We start from the raw sequence: 6,986 nt of genomic DNA, 5'->3' as shown, positions 1-6,986 counted from the left end.
CATCTATGTTACTGTAACTATGAATGTCACCCCCAGATTGAAGAGTCAGTTAATTAGTAAGTTATCACTAGTGGAAAGATAAATAGTTCATATCTTCTGGCTTTGAAGAGCTCTTGGTCTAATGCAGGAGATAGGTCATGTAAGCAATTACAAAGAAAAATCATAAATGCTACAGTACAGGTGTAAATACTACACCTGGAAATATAGAAGAGAAAGTACTTAGCTTTTCTGTAGAGAACTAGGGAAACAGACTAGAAACAGCTAACATTGGAGACACCTGACATTTGAGTAAGACACACAGGATTTTATTATATGCTAAGTACTCCCTAGATGCTGGACATGTATTAATGAAAATATTTAATCCCTACTCTTAAGGAACTGAGTTGTAATGGAAAAACAATACTGTAGACAATTTGAATACAACATGATAAGCGTTTATAACGTTCTGTGGACGTTCAGTGGATTTTCTCTCCATATCTCTTGAAACTGTTCCCTTCTTTTCATTTTATCACACCCTATAGTTACAAATATAGTGACTGTGGTGTTTTGTGATGTTAATTTTGTTTTCTTCCAGTATTTTTTCTAGGTCTTCTTCCCAGTTCTAGGAGCAAAGTTATTCTGGGCTCACTGACTTAGAGGAATGTAAAGAAAGCATTTTATGGAAAGTAATAGTAAGTGACCTACAATTCTCTCTGACTCATAACTTCTAAAAACTTAAGCCTTAGAGCAAATTTAAAAGAATCGTGGAACTGGTGGAGAAAAATATTTTTATGATTGAGAAACACAGTATAAATGTGAAAGGAGACAGATTTTCCCCAGATTAGGAAGAAATCCACTCTCTGCACCTCTACATTCTGTCCTCATGGTTGAGAGGAGGGGAAAAGAGAAGTGTCCCTTGATCAGCAGTGGAGACCTAGAAGCTATTTCCTAGAAATACCCCATGAGATGTAAAGATCCCAGAAAAAGTTTTTTAAAAAGTTACAATGATGTTTAGGCAGAAGGGGCCATGGGCAGACTCATGAGAGGATGTTTGCACTCCAGACATGAGCAAGAAGCAGCATTGGACTTGTGGGCCTCAATGAGTCCTGCAGAAATAGCAAAGAAGAGGCAGACAGTCAACTGAACACCTGACTACCATCCATCCCCACGCTCTGACTCTGCTTACCAAAGCTGTGCTCTGACACCCAGATGCCTTCTTCAGCACTAAAGCACCACTCTCCCAGCTCCTATGGGTGCTGACAGCTGACTCCTTGCAGAAACGTCACAGGTGAATAAAAACATCTTAAACAAGTTCACAGACCCTTCTCAGAGACAGCCGGTATCCAAAGACTGGCAAATGTGGGTGTATAAAGTCCTGGCTACTTTACTCCAAATTAGGATAATTTAAGACCCATCAGAGTCAAGCTACCAAAAAAAAAGAGGGTGAGAGGAGGGAGGAAAATTAATTTATCAAAGACAATAATTATTCCTAATAGAGTGACATCAAAATTGCAATTAAACACAACTTTAATGATTAGTTAAATAAAAAGTTTAACTCCAGTGGGATATAGAAGAGATTGGTAATGGCTTTGACTCCAGGGCAAGGAACTATGGATAGATGTATTTTTAGTAAATTTTGATTCACTGTCATGTCGAGAGATTAAACCCTTAAATAAGGAATAGGAAATTATTTGTGACAACATTACACATATATTTCAAAAGTTCTGTAACTCATACAATGTATACAAGACATGAAACTATGGCCTAGAAACCCTGTTATATATGCTAAAGGGGTCTTAACTGATAAAAAGACATTGATATAAAAAAATGCATGTGATGCATTTGATTAAATTATTTCATGAAATGTGAGAATTTCTAAAAATGTCAAAGAAATCTCAATGTCTTACATAATATGTATGATTAATAAATATTATAAGTAGATAATTTATTTTTATTCACAGCATAACTTACATGTTCAATTTTTATATTCAATTGTGCTCACTTGAAAATTGAGGAGATTTCTAACCCTGTTTCCCCTCGCCCACAGGGGGATGTAAGCAGATATATATAGTTGTAAGTCAGCGAGTTTTCCTAGGAAAAAGGAGAAAACAAAAATAACATTGAAGATCCTTTATCGTGATGTCTATTTTTTTTTTTTAAACATTTTTTTTTCAACGTTTTTATTTATTTTTGGGACAGAGAGAGACAGAGCATGAACAGGGGAGGGGCAGAGAGAGAGAGGGAGACACAGAATCGGAAACAGGCTCCAGGCTCTGAGCCATCAGCCCAGAGCCCGACGCGGGGCTCGAACTCACGGACCGCGAGATCGTGACCTGGCTGAAGTCGGACGCTTAACCGACTGCGCCACCCAGGCGCCCCTCGTGATGTCTATTTAAAAAGAAAAAAAAAAAGAACAAACAAAAAAAATCCTTATTCTGGAGAACAAATGACAGAGATAGGATGCAATTCAGAGCTACCGAGGATGGACCTAACTCACTTGGAATATATATGATTGGCAGGCATGGATTTGCAAAGCACTTCTACTAGCTGCCCCTCAAATAGCAGGTACCAGCCAGATTGACCTCTACTATGTACATCAACTCATCCTGCTGTTTTCCTCACATCTCTGCTATCGCCGGAAGAGAAAGTCTATTAAGCTTTTTAAACTAAAGCCCATGCAATTGTTAAGTGCATGATCTACAGTAATCCTCAATTGTTTCTCTTATTTTGCCCCTCACTCCATTTGAGCCCGCTTACGGAACTTCCGCTAGATTTTCACTTTGATGGGGCTGCAAAGGGAGTCTCAACATATTTAGAAAAAGGATGAAAAAATGATGCCATATTAGAAGGCTACATCTATACAACACATAAACTTTTCTTTCTCTCCTGCCAGAAAGTTGTGACAAAATGCAAAGCATTGCTATGCTGAATTTCTCCATCTTCTTGGAGATGCTTGCCATCCTCACCTAACATCTTTTATTATCCTACTCCGTGTGCCCAGGGCCCCAGCACCAAGGTAGGAAACAACTCTTTCAGTAAAGGATATGAAAGATACATCCTTTTAAAAATATAAGTATGTTCATGCCCTGTTCTTACCTGAGAATCTTAAGTAAATCTATTTATAGTAAAACCTTTTCTGTGATACACAAAACTTTATATAATCTCACCTGCCTGTATCACCTCTGTTCTTCCTTCCTGGCTCTCATTCTACAACTGTACCATACTCTTCTATATTTCTCTCTTTGCATGTACTAATCCCTAACCATCCATCAAGAACCAATTTTATTTGTTTTTAAAAATATTGATTATTTTTTGAACTGGGGCAGATTAGATAACAACGAATTTTAAGTTTACATCTTTTTTTAATATTTGAGAGAGAGAGAGAGAGAGAAAGAGAGAGAGAATGAGAACAAGCAGGGGAGAGGCAGAGAGAGAGGGAGATATAGAATCTGAAGCAGGCTCCAGGCTCTGAGCTGTCAGCACAGAGCCCAATGCGGGGCTTAAACTCCTGAACCAAGAGATCATGACCTGAGCTGAAGCCAGATGTTTAACCAACTGAGCCCCTCAGACATCCCCAAGCTTACATCTTGTAATTCAATTTTGAAGTGGTTTCACACACACACACACACACACACACACACACACACACACACACACTGGCATTGCAATAGTTGTCTTAAGGTAAAATAGTCACCTTAAACTGTTGTAAGTAATTTTACCCAAGACTGAAAAGCTGTTTGTCCTGAACAAGAAAACCTGTAACAAATTCAAATTAATTATATAAAACTCATTAGTTTTCTCTTTATAAAGAACCCCCCCCCAAAAAAAAAAGTACAAGTAACTAATATACCTCAGTCACAATATAATTCTGGATCATCCCCTCACCACTACCAAATGTTTCTTTTATTTTAAACCTGTCATCAGAGACCAAGAGATTTTTTTCATTTTATACAAGACAAAGCTCACATGTGCCAAAAAAGAAAGGCCCAAGAGAAACAAAAACAAAATCTTAGTACTGACAGTGATATTCAGTACCCTAATTAAACAAAAGCCAAACTGCCACTGATAAAACAGTGGCTGTGTATCATGGCAGTTAAATTCAAGGGACTTTAAACCTTTGGCATCAGAAATCCAGATTTTCCCAATTTCATGATGCGTGTTTCCTACATGCTGAGAGTAGAGAATATGGATGTGCCCGCACAGCAAGGAAAGAGGTACTGTTTGTTGCAATATAGAGAGAACTAGCTTTAGGAGAGACTTCTTACAAGGCTAGGCAGAAACCGAAAAATGGTTATTAGCTGGTTGTGTCATCAATTTAATTGGAAGTGATTGAGTCCTAAGGTTCAAAATACCAATTTGGTGTGTGTGGGGGGTGTAGTTGGGTTAAGACTTATCTTTAAAGAAAAAGCAAGAGAGACAAGCATAAAAGTACCAACCTGATAACATACTCCTGTCAGAGCTCTGCCAACAGGATGGGTACAAAATGTCAAGATTCAGACTGTTACTTCTCATAAGAACAGAATGAATCTTTAATACTTGAACTGCAGGGTAAGGGATGCAAAGAATGCAGTCCTTTTAGTTAAAGTACTGTCAGTAACGTACTATTCCAAACAAACCCCATTTTATCGTGAAAACAGAAGGAAGATATAATCGGGACTATATGCCTATCTTTCACTTACAGGTTTTGAGTTCTGACAGACTTGTATAATGCAGGCAGAATTCAAATAAGAATTATGCCAATCGATTGTCAGATCTTCACTATAACCTTCCTAAAAAGGCGTTTTCACTCGATACCTTTTTTTTTTTTTAGCTTATTTATTTTGAGAGAGCAGGGGAGAGCCAGAGAAAAGAAGAGAAAGAATCCCAAGCAGGCTCCACACTGTCAGCACAGAGCCCCATATGGGGCTCAGTCTCACAAAATGTGAGATCATGACCTGAGCCAAAATCAAGAGTTAGACGCTTAACCAACTGAGCCACACAGGCGCTCTGCCCCCAATATCTATTAATCACAAAGAAACATAAGCTGTGAATATACAGTTCCAAAAGTAAAATTATAGAAACTAATGACATTATTATGACCTAGATATTTGGTAAACAGTGAATTATGATTTTGAGATCATCAAAAAAAAAGGCTGTCTGAACAATCTTCCACACTTCACAAAACTCTCTTCATGTAGTAGATCTGTCCCAGTGTCATGGCAACTAGAACAAGAGCTTCAAAGAAGGACCAAAGGGCCACTCTGCTGTTTGTGTTACCACTAATCACTCTGTGTATTCTCTTCCGAACTTGTATGCATTCCTGCTCGTGCTTTACACTTGTCATTGCCACTGCCAACTCATCAATCATTTCTTCTAGCTTGTTCTCATGAGCTTCTCTTTCCATGCCTTGTCCTTTGGGGACTTCCCCAATATCAGTGGTGAACATCATTCTTTGGAGTCATGGTAGACATCCTGTCTCTAAAACAAAACTTAATATGTTCCATCCATATGAGCAGCCAATATGTATTTCCCACTGGTCAATCTGTCTCCTTTATAAACTCTTTTATTGTCAGGCCCTGTAATTTCCACATCTATGTCCAGGAAGCCACCCTTGGCCACCTGGAAGATGAGGCCCGTGTTGATGCCTGAGGCGACCCGCACTCCTCTGCATGCACATCAATGCCGATGAAGTAGCCCAAGGCTGTGGCCTGAAGGGTGGCCAGGAGCACCAGCCACTCAGGGATCATCACCATGGTGAGACTGGGACTGAAGCCAGGACCCAGAGCAGGGCTTCCAGAGCCACCACCACCACCACTGCCACCACTGCCTCCTCAGCCACCATCACCTCAGCTCCTTCATCAAGAACCAATTTAATCATCTCTGTTATCCACCAAGGCTTCCCTAACCTCCTCTGCTGAGACTGATACTCAGCCTTTCTCTACACCGCCTCTTGGAGTAATCATTATTTCTGCAGCTACTGATGGGGTTTTGGAGCGACGGGGGTTTGGAGGTGACAGCAAAGAAAGAATTCTTGAAGACGTCTGTGGTGCAAAAAAGGTAATTTTATTACAGCACTGGGACAGGACGAGTGGGCAGAAAGAGCTGCACTGGGGTTGTGAAGAATGACTGGTTATATGCTATGGAGTTGGGGAGACAAAATCAAGAGGAAGGTTCTTAATGGGATCTATATGCTAAAGAAGACTCAAAGATGACTGGATGCCTAGCTAGTGTCAAACTAAGGTTGTTTCCCTGTAGAAAAGCATTATCATTAAAACAGTAAGGAGTTCCTGGAGATTAGGCTATTGATAAGATTGCCTCTTTCTTGATAAGATTGCCTCTTTCTTGTAATGTACTAAGATGTCTGTAAACTGATGGAGACTCTATCAGTTTAATCCTTTGTTTTCTGTCCTTTCCTTTGTTCATCCAGGAGTGCCTGAAGAATATCAGCCATCTCCCACTTGGGGGAGTGGGATATTGTTAGCTTGTGTTTGGCCCTCAGCTTGCCTTATGCTCCCTCCGTCAGTTATCACGTGGTATATCACAACATATGTTTATACAAACAAGTAGCTTTCTCATTACAATATAAATTCTTTGAGTCTAAGAATTCAAGCTTTTCCATTTTTACACTCCAAATACCTGTCATAGTTGAGGAAGGCTTATTGAAGAGATTGATTGAGATGTTTAAGTACACAGTAACCACACTCTTTTCAAGGAGATGCATGAAAAACACTTGAGTGTTTTCAAAATATTTTAAAGCTTCAAAGGCAAGACTTCAGGGATACACCCTCTAAAAAGTATTTCAAGAAATAGCCATGACAATATTGTAGGAGATTAGCAAAGCTGGAGGAGCAAAGCTACCTGACTTTGAGACTTACTATAAAGCAACAGTAATCAAGACAGGGTGGTATTGGCAGAAGAATTGACAAATAGATCACTGGAACAGAACAGATAATGCAGAAATTGACTCACATAAATACAGCCAGCTGATTTTGGATAAAGTAACAAAGGTAATACAGTGAAGCAAAGAT

General features: G+C 39.3%; 1 pseudogene; it reads right to left on the bottom strand.

Moving 5' to 3' along the window:
• Positions 1-5,134: 5,134 nt before the first annotated feature.
• Positions 5,135-5,711, bottom strand: LOC123610308 (annotated as a pseudogene).
• Positions 5,712-6,986: the final 1,275 nt, after the last annotated feature.

This window comes from Leopardus geoffroyi, chromosome C2, assembly GCF_018350155.1.
Source record: "Leopardus geoffroyi isolate Oge1 chromosome C2, O.geoffroyi_Oge1_pat1.0, whole genome shotgun sequence".
Classification (NCBI taxonomy): Eukaryota; Metazoa; Chordata; class Mammalia; order Carnivora; family Felidae; genus Leopardus; species Leopardus geoffroyi.
This window is presented reverse-complemented; position numbering and strand designations above follow the sequence as displayed.